Below are 20,041 nucleotides of genomic sequence, written 5' to 3'. Positions count from 1 at the left end.
TCAGTCCTCTATGCTCGTGTCCAAGATCCAATCATACCAGCTCTACATGAGCATCCATATGCGGAACAATGTTAAGCAACTGGCGGACTTGGTGGACAAGCTCCCTCCGGAGCACGCCAGGCCTTTTCAGGAGGTGGTCAGGCAGCTGAAGGCGTGTCGTAAATTCCTGTCCAGGGATGCCTACGACACTTTTGATGTTGCATCCCGATCCGCTGCTCAAGGTATAGTGATGCGCAGGCTCTCATGGCTGCGTGCCTCTGACCTGGATAGTTGAACCCAGCAGTAGCTTGCGGATGTTCCTTGCCGGGGAGATAATATTTTTGGCGAGAAAGTCGAGCAGGTGGTAGAGCAGCTCCACCAGCAGGAAACCGCCCTTGACAAGCTCTTCCACCGGGCGCCTTCAGCATCTACCTCAACAGGAAGACGTTTTTTCCGGGGAAGGAAGACTGCTCCCTATGCTTACAATAAGCGTAGGTACAATCCACCTTCCCGACAGCCTTCTGAGGCTCAGCCCCAGCGCGCTCGTTCGCGTCAACAGCCTGCGCCCAGACAGGCCCCTGCAGCTCCCCAGCAAAAGCAAGGCACAGGCTTTTGACTGGCTCTAGCTGAGCATAGCCGCCATAAAAGTACCTGTGCCGGACGATCTACTGGTCGGGGGGAGGCTAACATTTTTTCACCAAAGGTGGCCTCTCATAACCTCGATCGGTGGGTTCATCAAATAGTCCGGCTTGGATACTCCCTCAGTTTGATTTCCCACACCTCCAAATTGCCCACCGGGAGCTCAGTCCTCTCCGCCCTTCTCAGCGCCAATGCGGTCAAGCCCATTCCACCAGGGCAAGAAGGGCTGGGATCTATTTCAGGTACTCTTTGTGCAAAGAAACAGGGGAGATGTGTCCGATCCTAGATCTAAGGGGCCCTGAACAAATACCTGGTACGAGAAAAGTTCAGGCTGCTTTCCCTGGTTACCCTCTTCCCATGATTCAGGAAACGATTGGCTATGCTCTCTGGACTGAAAGGATGCTTATACACGCATCCGATATTTCCAGTTCACAGGCAGTATCTTCGATTCGTCTGGGGAACACAGCACTTTCAGTATTGTGTGCTACCCTTTGGTCTTGCGTCTGTGCCCAGGGTCTGTACAAATGCCTGGCAGTAGTTGCAGCATCGCTACGCAGACTGGGAGTGCATGTGTTCCCTTATCTCGACGATTGACTGGTGAAGAACACCTCAGAGGCAGGAGCTCTATAGTCCATGCAGATGATTCTCCAATCCTGGAGTGAACGTTCCTTACCTCAAGTTTCATCACAACAGAGTAGTCCTCCGCACTCACCCTAAGTTTCTGCCGAAGGTGGTGTCGAGTTTCATCTCAACCAGTCGGTTGTCTTGCCAACATTCTTTCCCCGTCATCATACCCACCCTGCTGAACGTCCAGTTGCATACATTGGACTGCAAGAGAGCATTGGCCTTCTATGTGGAGCGGACAAGCCCCTTCAGACATTCCGCCCAAATGTTGTGTCATTTGATCCCAACAGGAAGGGAGTCGCTGTCGGGAAACGCACCAATTTCAAATTGGCTAGCAGATTGCATTTCCTTCACTTACGCCCAGGCTGGGCTGACTCTGAGGGTCATGTCATGGCTCATAGTGTTTGAGCCATGGCAGCGTCAGGGGCCCACTTGAAGTCAGCCGCCATAGAGGAGATTTGCAAGGCTGCAATGTGGTCATCAGTCCACACATTCACATCTCATTACTGCCTCCAGCAGGATTCCCGACGCAACAGTCGGTTTGGGCAGTCGGAGCTGCAGAATCTGTTTGGGGTTTAGAATCCAACTCCACCCCCCTAGGTCCATTTTATTCTGTTCCAGGCTGCACTCTCAGATGTTTCTTTGTAGGTCAATCTTTGTTCTGTCCTCGCCGTTGTGAGGCCCAGTTGACCTTCTTTGTTGTTTTGAGTGAGCCTGGGTGCTAGGGATACCCCATCAGTGAGAACAAGCAGCCTGCTTGTCCTCAGAGAAAGCAAAGATACATACCTCTAGCAGGTATTCTCCGAGGACAGCAGGCTGATTGTTCTCACCAACCTTCCCTCCTCCCCTTTTGGTGGTTGTTCTTCTTCTTTGCTTTTGGATCTAACTGAGCGGGAACGGACGCGTGCGGGCGGAAAGACGGCAGAGGCACCTTTCTTTGCTTTTCTTGTGTGATAAGAAATCTTATTGGAGTTCCTGAGGAAGTTTTTCACGAAACCCTGCAGAGTCGGACTTGTTATGATTTAAGGAGAGAATACTAGCATACCTTAGTGAGGTTGATAGACAGTCCTTACCAGATACCGTGGAAAAGTTGAGAACAATGTGACAATGTTTTGGTGTTCTTGCGGCAAGCAAGATGGAGAAAAAATAAGAGCAACTCATTGAAAATCTGGAAGGAGAACCATTTGACACAATATGATAAGTGCCTCATTGTGAATTAGAAGTTTATTAGACCTTTATAGGTCAACTAATCCTTTACAATATCTGAGATTGAGGTTGAGTGAAACAATAGATAGAAGTGATTGACTTAAAAAAAAATATTTTCTTGTAAAAATTCCTTTTTTGGGGGTTATTTTGGAAATTTCTTTATTGAGTTACTCACTATTTTGTGATTAGAGCACATTTGAGTGGTTTTGTTAAAGAATTTAAAAAAAATAAAAAAACAGACCATGGAGAAGTTCCATGATTGAGAAGCTCAACCACCCTTAGAGATATAAACCACTTGCGTGTAGTCTCGCTTGGGTGAGTTAATACTCTGAGATATCAAAGATGTGCATTTCTAAAATCTGGCATATTCCAATTAATGAATTCTAATAAATAGATATATCCTCCTGAGATTTTTCTCAATGCAATTAAATATCTTCTGTAGTGAATCAAATAGATGAAGTATACTCTCATCAGTTGTGCATAAAAATGTCAGTGGTGTCTTTAATAATGTACAATTTTTTGTCAAGGACATAATTGGAATGTTTTATGTTAGACTATATAACTGTCAAATATGAAAGTCATCAGAATTGATACTGTCATAAACTGACAAACACAACCTTTACATGGTGTGTTATTTTCTGCAAAGAATGCCTAAGATAGGATCTCAATCAAATCCAAAATTTCCTAATCTCACTCCTTTCAGCAGTGTTACCTATGAAACACTGCCCAATGGATGGCATCTGAGGAAGAGTCTGAAGTTCTATCCTTTTGCTTTAGCCATTTAGTCGTAGCTAACTGGTTTATTTATTTTTTTCATAAAATTTGATCTTTTCCAGTTTAAGGCCATCATCTCTGATGAAGGGTTTGTAATCATTTTTCTAAATTCTGAGAGCTTAAAAAAAAAGCATTACACTTCTTTTTTTTTGGGGGGGGGGGGGAGGGGGAGCTTGAAGATGAGCAATTTCCTTTTTAATATTGTCCATTTCCTTATTTTTAGTTTTTTTTCATTCTGACTGCAATCTGTATGAATTTCTAATAAAGGCTTAAAACCCATCCCAAGCCTTCTGTTTTTTCTTTGGGATGAATCATTTATTATGAAATTAACTAGAACACACTCGAACCAGTTTGCCAAATGTTTTACAGCATTAGCCACCTTTTTTCTCCTTGCCATGCTGACCGAAAAAAAAATCTATCAATATGAGAGAATATGCCATGAGAATAGGAAAAGAAAATGAAATCTCCATAGGTGCGGTGTGTATTCCACAAATATCCTCTTTGTCAATCTAGTGGCATTTAGAAGTCATACTTTGTACTGCACATCAAAGGTCTTTTTCAAGACCAGAATGTTGCTCTCAAGAGACTCGATCCTGAATGCTTTGTACACTAACTCTTGGAGACAAAGTACCAAGACTCCTGAAAAGGCACTTCTAGTTCCGAAACAGGGTACCTTGTAGAGTCCTCCCTCAATAAACTTATCTTCAAATATTGTACATCATTGGTCTGTTTTTTGAAGAGCCTGGTTCTGTACTCACTCCTCTTCTGCTTCTTCCACAAATATCCACCAATTCCAAAACTAATATCACTGCTTATTAACAGCATCCTGAGCAACCTTGACTGATCAACTCCCTTATTCCTCTCACCAGATTATTATTGGGGTCATAATAAAGAAGTTAATGGTAAGTGTTTTAAAACAGACTCTGATCCATTTATTTATTTCAATATTTATATTCTGCAGTATCTTGCAAATTCTAGTCAGATCACAATGTAACATACATACATAATTAAAATCATTGACAAAAATAAAACAAATGCAGCAACATATAAGACAAATTCCACAATACAATACTATCATCAGGATTCAATAGGCCATATATCCACAGATCAAACATTGATTTTACTCTAAATTACAATGGCAAAATCTTCCAAAATTAGAGCACTTTTATTTGGCCTATTCAGCTTTATATTTATACAGATAAATTTGACCTTAAGGTGTGTTTTAATCCGTTGAATGCATGTGTACATGGATATGTACTAATATTCCCACACAAATATTTTTTATGAAATATGAAGCCAAAATATTCTATTCAGCCAGTGGTGTGCTGGAGCCGGCTCACAAGAGCTGGTTGTTAAATTTTTAAAGCTCTTGCGAGCCGGTTGTTGTGGCAGGTGAGCTGGCTCCTAGGGGCTGTGCAACCTGGCGGTAAGTGAAGTAAGCATGGCAAGAGGGTGCTACAAGCCATGCTTACCTCACCTCCTGCCGCTCTGGGGGGGGTTTAAATCTTTGATTTACCTCCGTTTCAGCAGCTGCAGTGAAAGCCCGTCTCTAGGCTTCCCGTCAGTGTCCCGCCTTCTTCTGACGTCATTTCCTCTTTCCGTGAGGGCGGGGACACTGACAGGAAACGAAGGGGCTTTCACTGCGGCTGCTGCGACGGAGGTAAATCAAAGATTTAGACCCCCCCAGGGCTGGCAGGAGCAAAAAGAGGGATGTTGGGGGGGAGAAGAGGGCGGGCAGGTGGACATGGCAGCGGGAGGGCAGGGGGAGAGAGGAGCATCGAAGCCATCGGATATGGATGGGAAGGCAGGGCCCAGGGCGAGAGGAGAAATTGCTGGAATGGAGGGGAGGGCAGGGGAGAGAGGAGAGTTACTGGTTATGGATGGATGGAGGGGGGCAGGGGAGAGAGGAGAGTTGCTGGATATGGATGGATGGAGGGGGGCAGGGGAGAGAGGAGAGTTGCTGGATATGGATGGATGGAGGGGGGCAGGGGAGAGAGGAGAATTCTTGGATATGGATGGATGGATGGCAGGGGAGAGGATAGTTGCTGGACGTGGGTGGATGGAGGGGAGGGCAGGGAGAGGAAGTTGCTGGACATGAGTGGATGGAGGGGAGGGCAGGGGAGAGAGGAGAGTTTCAGGACATGGATGGAGGGGAGGGCAGAAGAAATTCTGGACATGGATGGAGGGGAGGAAAGACAGGAAGGAGATACACATGGCGGGGAAGGGAGAGAGAGAGAGAAATGCTGGACATGGATGGAGGGGAGGGAAGAGAGAGGAAGTGAGATGAACATGAATGGAGGGGAGAACAGGAGACATGCTGGACATGGATGGAGCAGAGGGAAGGGAGAAAGAAGAATGCTGGACATGGAGGGAAGAGAGAGGAATGAGATGAGGGAAAAGGAAGAGAGGAGGAAAAACTGCACGTGGAGGGAGAAAATAGGAAGAAGCTGGATCCACTGGACAGTCAAGTCTGCGGAGGACCAGAAATGAAGAAGAAGGAGGAAAGAAAAGAAATAAATGGAAAGGAAGCCCTGGAAGAGGAGTCAAGGGAACAGATAGAGAGCATCAGAATCAGATACTGGCCAGCATGATGAGAAAAACAAAGTTACCAGACAACAAAGGTAGAAAAAAATATTTTCATTTTAGTGCTTGGAATATGTCCACTTTGAGAATTTACATCTGCTATCATATTTTGCAGTGTATAGCAACGTGTTTCTGTTTTTTCTGGTATTGTGCTGCATGCAGAGTCTAACTTCTTAGGATTTTAGGTTAATTTTTGAAGAATTCTTGCATGTGTGACTGCAAGGCCAAGTATCTGAATAAGGATCTGTTTGTTAGGTTCTGAGATTTTGATAACACATTGTTTTCAGAGTTGGCAAGACTGTCTGTTCTCCTAATCCTGGTGTGTTTACTAATTTGGTTTGTCTCATTTTGGATATACTGCAGAGATTCCCCCCCCCCCCCCCCCCCCCCCCCTGGTAAAGGGCTTCTAAAACAGAGACATCATGTTATGAGAATCAGGTTCTCAACATTAAACGTTTATATGTATTTACTTATTTATGGCATTTTATCCCACATTAAACATTAATTAGATTGGAACCTGGGAGCATTTAAATTTTTTTCCCCTGGAGAGAGTAATGCATTGCCGCCACCCCCCCCCCCCCCCAGCTATAGCCAGCTCTACAGTTTTGGGGGAGGGGGGGGCGCAGAGGTGGACCGGGGAGAGAGCCTGTTGTTAAACATTTACCAGCACACCACTGTATTCAGCCTTTTGTTAGGCATAAACCTTTCATCTCTGGCTCTGTTGATTTCCTGACTTCCTATGTTGTACTTTGTCCCACAATAGATGTCTGTTCTTAGGAGATTTCAAACCTTTAGGATTAAGGCATTTGTAAAAAGTGCATACTTGCCTCAACTCTCCAATTGTGTGGATGGTCCAGTCTGAGTATTAAATTAGCAGTACTGAGTCACCAGGTTGTCTGAGTTACTTGATATATTCTACACACATATCCCTCCCCACCCCCACACACGCATTTATGAAACAATCAGTTGTATGTAAAGACTTCTCAAGAGGCAGTGTCTCATAATTTAAACCTGATCAGATACAATTCTGCTATAATGACCACCACCTCAACACACATCAGATCCTGCAAAATCTTCTAAAACCCCCATCCTATATAATAATTCTCACCTCCAACGTTCTATGCTTGGGACCGTGGATCCCTGGCTGCAAGTGGTCTGCGAGGCAGACACGCACGGACGTCACTGACGTCAACACAGCTGATGCGCGTGTTTCCCTACTCATCCTACTGCCTCGGAATCAGCTGTCACCCCCCCCCCCCCCGTGCTATGGCCTCCTCGAAACCCACCCCTCCCGCAAACCTGTCGATCCCCCCCCCCCCCCCCGGAACGCCGAAAACTACCGCCGCCGTTGTGCTACCTTCCCTTCCCGTAGGTTCTTGAATCATCTTCTTAGAAAGTTTAACTCAGTGCGTCTGACGTCAGACGCACGGAGTTAAACTTTCTAAGAAGATGATTGAAGAACCTACGGGAAGGGAAGGTAGCACAACAACGGTGGCGGCGGTGGCGGCAGTTTTCGGCGTTCCGGGGGGGGGGGATCGACAGGTTCGCGGAAGGGGGGGTTCGAGGGGGCCGTAGCACGGGTGGGCGGGGGGGGAAATTTCCTGCCTAAGGCCCGTTTCCTTGCCTACAGAAACGGGCCTTTTTTACTAGTCTGATATAACAAAGTAAAACTATATTAAAGTTTGGATGTCTAAGTAAGACCAACACACAATCCATCCACTGCAAGCACTATTCATAAACACATTTAGAACCTTACCATACTATAACAGCACTACCTTCCAGGACTCAAACAGCAACAACCTTATCCATGAAAAGGCAGCACTAAATATTACACTGGACCCTAAAACACCAATACACCAACTAGTGAGAAAATAGAACAAATGGAACTGCTATTTATCACTATACAGAAACTACATACTAGCAGAATACTGCACCTTGGTAATATGCACAAAATACAGACAGAACTTCAAGAAATATGAAACACAAGGTACCACAGATCAGTAATAGAGTTGAAGGTAAAAGACTGAACTGGAACCTCAAGAAGTCAAACTCTGCGTACAGCAACATAGAGAAAAAGAAACTGAAATGCAAGATATCAAAAATGTGCATTTCTAAAATCTGACATACTCCAATTAATGAATTTAAAATAATTTTTTTCTGCCTTTTGTCTGAACATTTTGGGTTTTTTTCCCCATTCACTTTAGTTCCAGTATCTCTCTTTTACTTTCCTCTGTATTTTTTTTCCTTGTCTTTGCCGGGTCTCTTTCCATTTGACATTTTTTTTCTTTCTCCGTGTCCACCATCCATCTTCCCTCTGCATCCCTGTTCTTCCTGTCCAGTATTTCTCTTATGTGTCTTTGTACATATCCTCCTCCCATGTTCAGCATCTGCCCTCTGTGTCCCCATTCCACTTCTTTTCCGGTATTGCCCCTCTGGGTCCCTGTCCCTGTTCTTCCTCTGTGTTTACCATTTCCCCTCTGTATTCTTATCCTCCCCTTTTTCAGCATCATTCCCCTCGGGGTCTCAATCAACCCCTCCCTTTCAGCATTGCCCCACTCTATGTCCCTGTCCTTATAGTTCCTGTCTGCCCCTTCTCTCTGTCCCTGTTTATCCACATGCTCAGCTTTTCCCCTCTCTCTTCCCTTATTCCCGCACCCTGTAGCCAGCATCTTTCTACTGCCTGGAAGCGGGGGAAGAAAGCAACATAGAGCGAGGGCTAAATTTATCAATGGGTAATTGTGTGGCTGGGCCCCCTTTATGCAAGGGCCGGGGGAAGCTGCTCCTTTTGCCTGTTCAGAACAGCAGCCCAGGCACTGCTTTCCTAGGGAATCCATGTTTGGTGGTGACGTTATTTCCTCCTCAAAAGCTTTCCTGGTGGTCATTTTTATACAGTGTATACAACAGTGGCAAATCTTACACATTATTATTTTACATGAATTTGTACATTTATTTGTCTTCTATACCAGGACTTAACTGAAACAAAACCCTGATATCACAGTACAAACCATGTTCTCATCCATCTTATTTATATTGCCTTAGGGAAGCTGCTTTGTTTCTGTTCTAAAAGTCATTTGGCTCTGATTCTCACAAAGCAAATTCTTAAATGCTATGAGAATAAAAAAAACGTACAAATCATTTTCCCTCCTTGGGTAAGGAAGGAACACTTTGCTGCTGTACAAATGAACTTTCTTTTCATTTCTGGAAGGATTAATTCATTTCTCTGTAACAGGTTCCAGGAAGAAAGCTCAAGAACCTTTTCTTTGCTGATGCTCTTGGGCTTTGAGCTTTGTTGAAGGGATTGCTGTATATACAAGTTACGTTTCTATAGCTACTCAAAAGTCATTCTTTCTGCCAAAGGAAAAAAAAGTGCTGTAAGAGTTCTGCTTTCCATTCTGTTCCATTTATTCATTTTATATACAGCTTGTTATGTAAGCAATGAAGTGATGCATAATGCATCCAGTGGGAAAATGTGGGATATAAATGTTTTTGAATAAATAAATAATACTGAATTACAGCACAAATGTTCTCAATGCCTACCTTGATACGAGAAGTGTTACACCAGAAATGCAGTTCCTTGAATGCTATTTTGTTCCAGATTTGATGTGATTTCAAGTGAAGGAAAAGTGTAATCCTTCACAATAGGGTCAAGGTTTTAAAGGGTTAGGAGAAATACATTTGCAGTTTCATTAATGACTGAAAATAATGCAGGAATCCATTCAGACAGAATCAAGTGACCAGCTCTGATAAGTGGCCACACTTTCATGGTCATTTATCAGTACCTGTAATGTTTGATATCCTTTTATTTCTTAAGGGGTCCTTTGACTAAGCTGTGATTAAAAAGTGGCCTTGGCACGCTCTTACACAGGTCTTTCCTCGCGCTAAGGCCATTTATACCGCAGTTGTAAAAATGGCTATTTTTTTATTGGGGGAGGGAGTTGAGGTCTTTAGGATAGTTGGCTGGGCACTCTGAAGAGTCCACTGAGTGCTTGGCGTCATGAGGAATCTCGTTTTGCTGGGGTAGGGTTTGGGGTTAGTTGGGTTTTAGAGGTGTGGGGGTTATGTTTGGTGGGTGGGGGGTATGAGGTCTTATGGGTAGTGTGATGGGGATTTCTATTTTCTTTTATTTACACAGCTTGGTTTATAATGTTTTTGCTTTGTATTATTGTTCCTTCATTTGGACATTTTTTGGGTATGTATTAAAATATGCCGACATAGCCTGTTCAAAGTGAAGAGGCTGTATTGATATTAGCGGATTGCACCCGCTAGCGCAGCTTAGTAAACAAGGGGGTTATTGTTTAAAAAAAAATGGCAATTTTTTTATTTTTTGTGTTAATGGCCATGCTGATTGCTGCATGTACCTGGTAGTACTGTACAAATAACTGTTAATAAAGGTTGTTTGATATATTTACTGCTGTCTGTTTTGAAATGTTGACAGGGGACACATGAAGAACCCCCTTCAACTTGACATGTACAGTTTAAAGCAACAATGTAGTATGTGTTTTTTGATAGCAATACATGTTTTCATCCACAGTTTTTATTTTTTCCCACCCAACGGAAGTTGGAAAGACTTATACAAAAGTGGTCAAGAATGAATGAATGTGTGTGCATCCGTCTGTGTGGAGGTAAAACAACTCCAAAAAGTTAGCAGAATGGGATGAAACTTGGCATTGAGGGGAAAAAAACAGTGAAAAGACAAGAGTTAAAAAATGGGCCAGGTCAGATGGAGGTTCCAGATTAATATGCCTTCCCCCCCCCCCCCCCCCCCCCCAAAAAAAAAAAAAAAGGTTCAGTGCATTTCTATGGGAGAAGCAGTTTCAGCTTCTGCAGTGTAAAAAATAATTTATAATGAAACACAGCAGTTAGGGAATTGTTCCTTTTCAAATTCTCTCTTACCATTCTCTACTATCTTTACCTTTAAACTGCCCCCCCCCCCAACTGACCCTTCATCATCTTCCTCTAGCACCCCACAAATTGCCCCACTTGCAAAAATTACCCCTCTACCTCTGTAATTGCCCCAACCCCAAAAACTATCCTACAAATGCTCTACCACACCACAAACTTCTGAACCTCCAAAAACTAACTCCCCCCCCCCCCCATTACTGCTCCACCATCCCACAGACTGTGCCTCCTGAAAAAATAAACCCCACAACTGGTACTTGAGTAGAGAATGAGAATACTGTGGAAGCAGCACATACTACTCCTAGAATGAAGGAAGTCCCCGTCATCACTGAACACTGATGTCTAATGACTGACTTAAGAACATTTTTGTACTCAAGACCAATGGAAGCACTAAGTGAACAGGGTAGCTGCCTTTGAAATATCCCACTGTCCTGCACAAAAGCAGGAAATTCCCACCTGATAAAAGAAACTTGTGCGGTAGATGATGGCAGCTCTGAGAGTGTGTTACAGCAGAGCCAGCCTGTAGAATCAAAGGAGGGGCATGTGAGCACATCATCTCCTTGCCATCCTACTCCACTGGTCAACAGGAGAAACACAGGCGTTAAGCACAGCATCAACTTCTGTTCAGATGGCCAGTCTAATGGTATGAGTCGTGGGATCATTGGGTCTTGCTGTTGATACCGCAAGACTGGCTCTACAGACAGGTGCATTGATGCTGTGCTGACTGCAGCTTTACGTGATGCATAGAGACCAGTCTTCCCTTGAGCACTGAAGGTGAAAATAGATCAAGTGGACCTACAGAGGCCTTTTCATTGTTTTGAATGGGGGCAAGGATAACTTGTAAACTGAGTGGGCACTGGGCAATGTGATCCCTGCCCACCGCTGAGCAAGTACAGTCTGTTGAATAAATGTCATACGTGCCTAACTTTTATTCCCTTAATATCTGCATATGTTACATGACAGGGCGGAACTCACACTTATGTGTGTAACTTATAGAATAGTGTAAGTTATGAACATATCTCCAGCACTTAGAATGGAGATATGTACATGCCAACTGTATGGATGGATTGAGTGCTCGCGTCTAAGCGCATACGCACGCATGTGACCAGTTATGCTAGTATTCTATAAAGTAAAATAGGCACCTACATTCCTTTATACACTGTGGCCCGGGTTCTGTATATGGCAACTAAAGTTGCTCGTGCAAATTTGGCAGTGCAGCCAAATTGCACGCGCAACTTAATTGATTAAGAAGCCAATTGGTGCCAATAACAAGCAATTATCGGCACTAATCGGAATTTATGCACATAACATTCTAAGCATATTCTGTAAAATGCTGCATGTAAATTGTAATGTGTGGATCTCAAAAAGGGGTGTGGCCATGGGAGGGGCATGGGCGGGTCCTGGCATTCCTAAAAATTAAACGCGGTGTGGCCCAAATGTCAAGCCTAGGTCATCCTAAATGCAGTGCGTACCACTTGCTATTTACCACGCTGAACTGGTCCCACCATTACTGTTCTTTAAGCAGATGAGAGGAAGTAATGAGTGACATTATTTATTATTAATTTACAGAAGCTTAGCCAAGATTGGGAGGTGGGGCTGGTGTTTGGGTGGTGGGGCTAGTTCTGGGCAAGACTTCTACGGTCTGTGTCCTGAAAATGGCAGATACAAATCAAGGTAAGGTATACATAAGAAGTAGCACATATGAGTTTATCTTGTTGGGCAGTCTAGATGGACTGTGCAGGTCTTTTTCTGCCATCATCTACTATGAAATTTAGGTGCATCAGCTGTAAAGCTGGTATAAGTGATCATGCCTAAATTATTTGTTAGGATTTTGCTCAAACACCTTTTTCAGTAGTAGCTCAAGGTGAGTTACATTCAGGTATTTCTTTGTCCCTGGAAGACTCACAATCTAAATTTTTGTACCTGAGGCAATGGAAGGTTAAGTGACTTGCCCAAGATCACAAGGAGCAGCAGTGGGATTTGAACCGGCCACCTCTGGGTGCTGTAGCCACTAGGCCACTCCACTCCATTATAAACATCTTCATTCATTGCATTGTGGTATAGGCAGGTAAATGTTGTACATGCTTTCAAATTCTATTATTTTTATTGTGATAACAGTGTGATAGCAAACCAAAAGATTGGTTATTAGGTAGAGCTGTGTGAAGGCAGTGTTCTGTATTTTTGTGATATTAGTGTTCTAGTCAGGGCAGGAATTATTTTTAAAATGCTTAACAGATATGGCAGAACTCTTGGACCCTAGAAAGGGGTGAGTTACGAGCAGTAAATAAGGCGTACAGTAGAAATGACAACGATGAACAGCACAGAAGACCAAATAGAATAACATTCAATGCTGTATTTTTCTAGGTGAGAAGCCTTTCAAATGTGAGCTCTGTTCTTATGCCTCAATTGATTCCAGCTCTTTGCGCAGGCATTTTAGGACTCATACCCGTGAGAGGCCATACAAATGCCAGCTTTGTTCATACAGTTGGTAAGTGTGAATGATTCCTATTCCTCAAGAAAGTAAAAAAATTAATTAGCATCTGCTGTTTCCAGTAGTTCGTCTTGTGGAAATAAGGAGCACTAGAATGAACTGAGTTTTGGATTCATTAGGTGGAATTTCCCATGGGCAACAGCAGTAGAAGTAGCTATTCAGTATTCTCTCTCATTTGATTTCTTCTAAGATTTTATATCTCGTAGACTGAGACGTCTACACATAACTCTAGGAAAAATACTTGCATACCAAAAATGTATAAAATATTTCTTCATTCAACTATAGTTAGATTCTGGAATTCGTTGCCAGAGAATGTGGTAAAAGCAGTTAGCTTAACTGGGTTTAAAAAAAGTTTGGCTAGCTTCCTAAAATTAAAGTCCATAAGCCATTAAAGATGGACCTGGGAAAATCCATAAGCAGCATAAAATGTATTGTACTGTTTGGGGTTCTTGCCAGGTACTTGTAACCTGGATTGGCCACTGTTGGAAACCGGATGCTGGGCTTGATGGACCTTCGGTCTGTCTTAGTATGGGAACAGTTATGTACTTATATCTAACTTATAGTGAGTCGTTAACGAGTAGGTATTCTAGGGTGTGGAATCTATTATATCACAGTGGCACAGGTTTTAAAAATTTGACCCCTCAATGTGCAAGTAAATAGGGCACAATGTATAGTATATCTGGTAAGAACAATGTGAGCACTAGCAGTTGCAAATAACCAGCTTCTTGACTCAGAAAGGAACAATATCATTTGTGTTTATCATGTGGCTAACATGGAGCGTGGCCGGACATCTTTATATTAATGAACAAAAGGTAAAGGAGGCCACAGTAAGCTGGTTTTATCTCCAACTGTATTTTTGTTTGTTATATATAATGAATGGTTTGGGATATGTAGTTCAAGATGGCTGTCAAAAAAAATCTGTACTCCAAGATGCCATAGGATTGACCTTTTCTGTATAACACAGATTGATGGGAGAGAAAGGGATGTTTGTTTGTTTATTCCACACTTGATATACTGCCTTGATACAGTCAAAGCGGTTTACATATACTATTTTTGTAGGTACTTTTCTGTCCCTAACGGGCTCACATTCTAAAGTTATTTGTATCTGGGGCAATGAAGGGTTGAGTGACTTGTCCAGCATCACAAAGAGCTGCAGTGGGAATTGAACCCAGTTCCCCAGGATTTCATCCCACTGCACTATGATACGGATCCTGTGGGAGTGAAACATATTTGATTTATTTTTTTCTATACACCTCCTTGAGGGCTTGTTTTACAAAGCTGCGCGCAAATGAGAGGAAGGCCATAGGAATTGAATGGGCTTCCTCTCATTTGCCGTACCGAGAATAGATAGCGAGACTTTGTAAAAGAGGGCCTGAGTGAATTCTTTCAAAAAGGTGGTAAATAAATCCTAATAAATAAACTTATCAGGGTATTCTGTGATCTATTCATTTGTTTATTTAGGAAGCTTATTTGATGAAATCATCAGTGCCAGCATGCAAACAATATATAAACAAACATAAATACACAATAACATCAAACCATATACCCAAAAATAAAACCACCCTATCAAGCACATGATAATTTATTACAATAAATTACATCCATAATAAACACATTCCTGACATCATAGTCAAACCATCCAAAAATGATTAAAACCAAGAATCCCCCTAAAAAAATAATACAGAAATAAAAACCTAACCAAACGTGTAAGTAAACAGCCATGTCTTAAATAACTTTTGTAAAGGATGGTAATCTAATTAATGAAATCTTCCTTGAAAGATCATGTCAAGATTTTGGTGCACCACATGAAAAAGCTGGACTCTTGGCAGATAATTATTTTTTTCTGCCTAATGGTAGGTACTTTAAATGAAGCCATTTCTTTGAATCTGAAGACATAAGTTGGAGTATAACTGAGCAATCAATCTTTTAGGAACATTTAGGACCCTGTTTACTAAGGTGTGCTAGTGTTTTTAACGCGTGCTAATTCTAGAGATACCCATAGAAATATATGGGTGTTACCTGTAAATTGTAAATATAGGTTTTCATTTCCAAAGCACATAGACTTACAAAGTTACGTGGAGGGGCATAATTGAATGGCGCCCAAGTTTTCCTGTATTATTGAAACAAGGTGGGCGTCCATCTTTCATTTCGATAATACGGTCGGGGATGCCCAAATCTCAACATTTAGGTCGACCTTAGAAATGGTCGTCCCCGGTTTTCAGCCATAATGGAAACCGAAGATGCCCATCTCAAAAACAACCAAATCCAACTCATTTGGTTGTAGGAGGAGCCAGCATTCGTACTGCACTGGTCCCCCTGACATGCCTGGACACCAACCGGGCACCCTAGGGGGCACTGCAGTGGACTAACTGATGCACTAACTGAATGGAAAAAGCCCTTCTCTTACTGATCCCTTAGCGATTCGGAAAGGAACGGGCATGCAAATGAGCTGATCACTGTTAGCTCATTTGCACACGATTTCCTTCCTAAGGAGGGGAAGCCAGTGCAGAGCAGCCAAGCATTATGAGTGGCTGCTCTGCGCATGCCAAAGACGGCTTCATACATGCAGACAAGCTGTGTGTATAATAGCTGTCTACAACCTTAAATAAATTGCCATCTACAACCTTAGAAAAATACGAGTCCAGGTGAAAACGTCTCAAGTGCTTGTCAGGGATGTCTTTTTTTTTTTTTTTTTTAGCGTATGGGTGAAGGACGTCCTTCGCTATGCCTCTCTCCCTGCGATGGCAGTTGAGGATGTCCAAAATGTGATGTTTCTGTGAGAAGGATGTCCAAGCCTGCTATGCCTCTGACACCCCCTTTATTTATTTGGATTTTGGATCACAAGTAGCAGCAGTGGGATTTGAACTGGCCACCTCTGGGTTGTAAGACTTGCTCTAACCACTAGGCCACTCCTCCACTCCTTTGAAATTTGGCTGTCCCTGTGGGGGGGGGGGGGGGGGGGGCAGTTCAGGATGTCCAAAATGTTTGAAAGAAGAATGTCCATGCCTTCGCTATGCCTCCGCTGACACACACATACCTCCCCTCCCAGGGACCTGCATACTGCTGCGATGGACCTGAGTATGACATTTCAGGCTGGCAAAAAAAGTTTTTTAAGTTGTTTTTTTTCAGGGTGGGAGGGGTTAGTCACCACTGGGGGAGTCAGGGGAGGTCATCTCTGATTTCCTCCGGTGGTCATCTGGTCAGTTTGTGCACCTTTTTGAGGCTTGGTCGTGAAAACAAATGGACCAAGAAAAGTCGGCCAAATGCTCATCAGGGACGCCCTTCTTTTTTTCCATTATCAGTCGAGGACGCCCATGTGTTAGGCATGCCCCAGTCCTGCCTTTGCAACGCTTCCAACATGCCCCCGTGAACTTTGGTTGTCCCCGCGACGGAAAGCAGTTGAGGATGCCCAAAATCAGCTTTTGATTATGCCGATTTGGGCGACCCTGAGAGAAGGACGCCTATCTCCCGATTTGTGTCGGAAGATGGGCACCCTTCTCTTTCGAAAATGTCCCTGATAGTAAGTGAGCCTTGTGGAGGGGCATTTTCAATAGAACGTCTTAATCAGAATTTGGACGTTTTCCAAAAACGTCCAAATTCTGAACAGGAAAGAAGGTCATTTTCGAAAAAGATAGACATCTATCTTTTATGTTCGAAAATACTATGGGTATCTTGTGATTTGGACGTCTTCTTTTGGGTCCATTTTCGAACGCAAAACATCCAAAACAAAGTAGGAGGGGGTTAATGGTTAGTGCAGTGGGCATTGGTCCTGGCAACATGGGTTCAATTCCCACTGCTGCTCCTTGTGACTTTGGGCAAGTCAAATGCACAAGAGCATTTTTGGATATGACATCTAAGTCTGAATTTGGACATTTTTTGTAAAACATTCAAAATCAGAACAGGAAAGGTCATTTTCTACAAAAAAAAGTCGATCTTTTCCTTTTGAAAATGCAGTTTCGAAAAATGTTTTGTGATTTGGATGTTTTATTTTTTTTGGTCCATTTTCAAATAAAAAAACATCCAAATGCAAAACGTACAAAATACACAAGAAAATCCACAATAAAGTGAAACCATTCACATGTTCTAAGTGTGGTAAAAGCTTTGGTTGTAATGTAAATCTCAAAGTACATCAGAAAGTCCACATGGGAGAGAAACCATTTGCATATATTGAGTCTGGTAAAAGCTTTGGTCGGAAGATAAACCTCACAATGCACCAGAGAATACACACAGGAGAGAAACCATTTACATGTCCTGAGTGTGGTAAAAGCTTTGGTTGGAAAGAAAGCCTCACATGGCATCCGAGAATCCACACAGGGATGAAACCATTTACATGCACTGAGGAGGTAAAAAGCTTCAGTTGCATTGGGACAGGTAATTACACTCTTGCTATGAAGTATGGAAAAATAGCACTCTGGTATTTAGATATATGTAATGAGACCTCCTTTTCATCTATAGATCTGAATTCAAAGCCCAATTCTAATGATAAACAATAGACACAAGGCTCAGATGTTATAAAAAAAATAGCTTGGCATCAGGTAGAATAATGGAAAAGTGACATCCCAGGAAAGCAATAGGGCATCCTTGGGGGCACTGCAGTGGACTTTATAAAATGCTCCCAGCTACACATCTCACCATTGCTCCCTTACCTTGTCTGCCGAGCCCCCTCCCCCCCAAAAAACACCCCCCCCCCCAACTGTACACCACTTCCATTGCCCTTACAGGTGACGGGAGCACCTATATGTAGGTACAGTGGGTTTCTGGTGGATTTTGGAGGGCTCACAGTTTCCTTCAGAAGTGTAACAAGTATGGGGAGGTAGAAGACTTGGTCCACCTGTCTGCAGCGCACTGCACCACTACTAGACTACTCCAGGGACCTGCATGCTATTCTAGTGAACCTGAGTATAACATCTGAGGGTGGCATAGAAGCTGGCAAATAATATTTTTAATCACATTTTTTGGGGTGGGAAGGGGATAGTGACCACTGGGGGAGTGTAATGGAAGTGAATTTTAAAGATTGTTTTTCATCTCTGTCTTGACTGACTAGTGCACTCGGGGTCTGTATTGTTGATTAGAAGTAATTCTGTTTAAAAAATGATTGTTTAACTTTGATTATGTGAAAATAAGTTGGAATGCAGAAAATAAGACACAGCTCTAATTAATTTGGTATGTGAAGGGGAGGATGGCTTGCTTTCCAGGTCCAGCCTGGCCACCTGGAGTTGGAGAGCATGTGACCACGTTCCCAAAGTATGGCTTGTTTACCTAAACAGAGAAGCATTCTGTAATTTTCTCTTAGCTCTGAACATGAGCTCAGAGCCTAATAAAAAGGAGGGCTTGTCACAGCAGAGTGGGAGCTCATCTGTGAGTAACGTGCGTACTGCACAGCGGATCTGTTCCTGGTCTAAAAAGCTCCTGGCTTTCGCTGTAACGGGGCCCCCAGCTGATGTTAGGAGCCTAGATGATGTAAAGACCAGTGATGTAATAATTGTTTATAGATAGGTATTGTTTCTTTTCAGTTATATAGCTAATCATTGTGTTTATAGAGCTAATCATTGTATATGTGCTAACCATTGTATATATCTTAATCATTGTAGAATTTAGCTCCTCTAATAAAGGTCTCATTTACTTAATACGAATCCAAAAGAATCTACAGTAATTATTGAGTAGCCTGTGTCAGTGAAGCAGGCTGTAAATCCATAGCAGTTCAGGGAGTAAGGGGAGGTGATCCCCGATTCCCTCCAGTGGTCATCTGGTCACTTGGGGCACCTCTTGTATGGAGTAGAGGAGTAGCCTAGTGGTTAGTGCAGCAGACTTTGATCCTGGGGAAGTGGGTTCAAGTCCCACTGCAGCTATTTGTTATAAAAACAGGTCTAGCTCAAAACGTCCAAGTTTAGTCTTGGACGTTTTTGTTTTGTTCCATTATGGCTGAAAGACATCTAAGTCTTAGGAACACTCAAGCCCCGCCTTCAACACACACCCTTGAGATTTAGATGTCCTTCTGATGGACTTCAGAGAAAAACGTCTAAAAAGAGGTTTCAAAAATACTGATTTCGACGTTTTTGTGAGATAAACGTCCAAATGCAAACTTATGTCACTTTTTGGATGTTTTTCTCGTTTGAAAATGAGCCTGATAGTCTCTTGGGATTCAGGTTCAGTCTTAATACAGGCCTATCTGTAGTGTTACATAGATCTTTGCCTGTCTTGAGAAACAGGATTCTCACAAGACTCCAGATAAAGCTTTGCCAGGTTTCTGATAGCTTACACATATATGAGATGTACACTGTAGGGCTGTTTCTCTCTTTCTTGGGCCTCCCTGGCTTGTCTGTGCTGCCTGAACCATGCCTCCCCTGCTCTGACCTGATTGAGCCATACCCTCCTTTTTCTGTACTGCAGGACCTGGCTTTTTAATGTGGCTCTGTGAGGGAGTGTTGTTAAGGGGGTCTGGCAACTTCTTATACACTACATCACAAGCATATAATAATCCAATCAGGATGTCTCCGATACATGAACTTTAACTAGCCAATTCTTTGTAAGCAAAGAAAGACTTAAGTGTTCTAATCAGAAGATTGCAAAATGAACTTCTAGTATCTTAGTTAAACTCGAATCCCATTCCAGAAACATTCCCAAATTATGACCTCCCTCTTCAGTGAGAGGAGAACGTCATTTATTCTAAACCACCCAAGAGTCGCACCCGTAGGAAAGACCTCTAATTTTCCTGGATGTAGTTACAGCTTATTTGCCATGGTCTCGTTCCAAATTGTTTTCAAACAGAGATTTGTTACTCATAGCTTCCAATGCATTTATGTCCAGGGAAATGTAAAGTTAGACATCTTCTGCTTAGATATTGCT

General features: G+C 42.9%; 1 protein-coding gene across 3 annotated transcripts in view; it reads left to right on the top strand.

Moving 5' to 3' along the window:
• LOC115473568 (zinc finger protein 124-like) overlaps positions 1-13,152 on the top strand; it is an 82,552-nt gene extending 69,400 nt beyond the window's left edge. For 2 of the 3 annotated variants that reach the window (XM_030208646.1, XM_030208636.1), the window contains exon 6: positions 13,069-13,152. The gene's annotated coding sequence lies outside the window, so the exon portion shown is untranslated. The remainder of the gene's footprint in view (positions 1-13,068) is intronic. The other variant, XM_030208654.1, reaches the window with a different exon arrangement.
• Positions 13,153-20,041: the final 6,889 nt, after the last annotated feature.

Source organism: Microcaecilia unicolor, chromosome 1 (assembly GCF_901765095.1).
Source record: "Microcaecilia unicolor chromosome 1, aMicUni1.1, whole genome shotgun sequence".
NCBI classification, from domain to species: Eukaryota; Metazoa; Chordata; class Amphibia; order Gymnophiona; family Siphonopidae; genus Microcaecilia; species Microcaecilia unicolor.
Note: the sequence above shows the minus strand (reverse complement) of the source record. Positions and strands in the feature narration are given on the sequence as shown.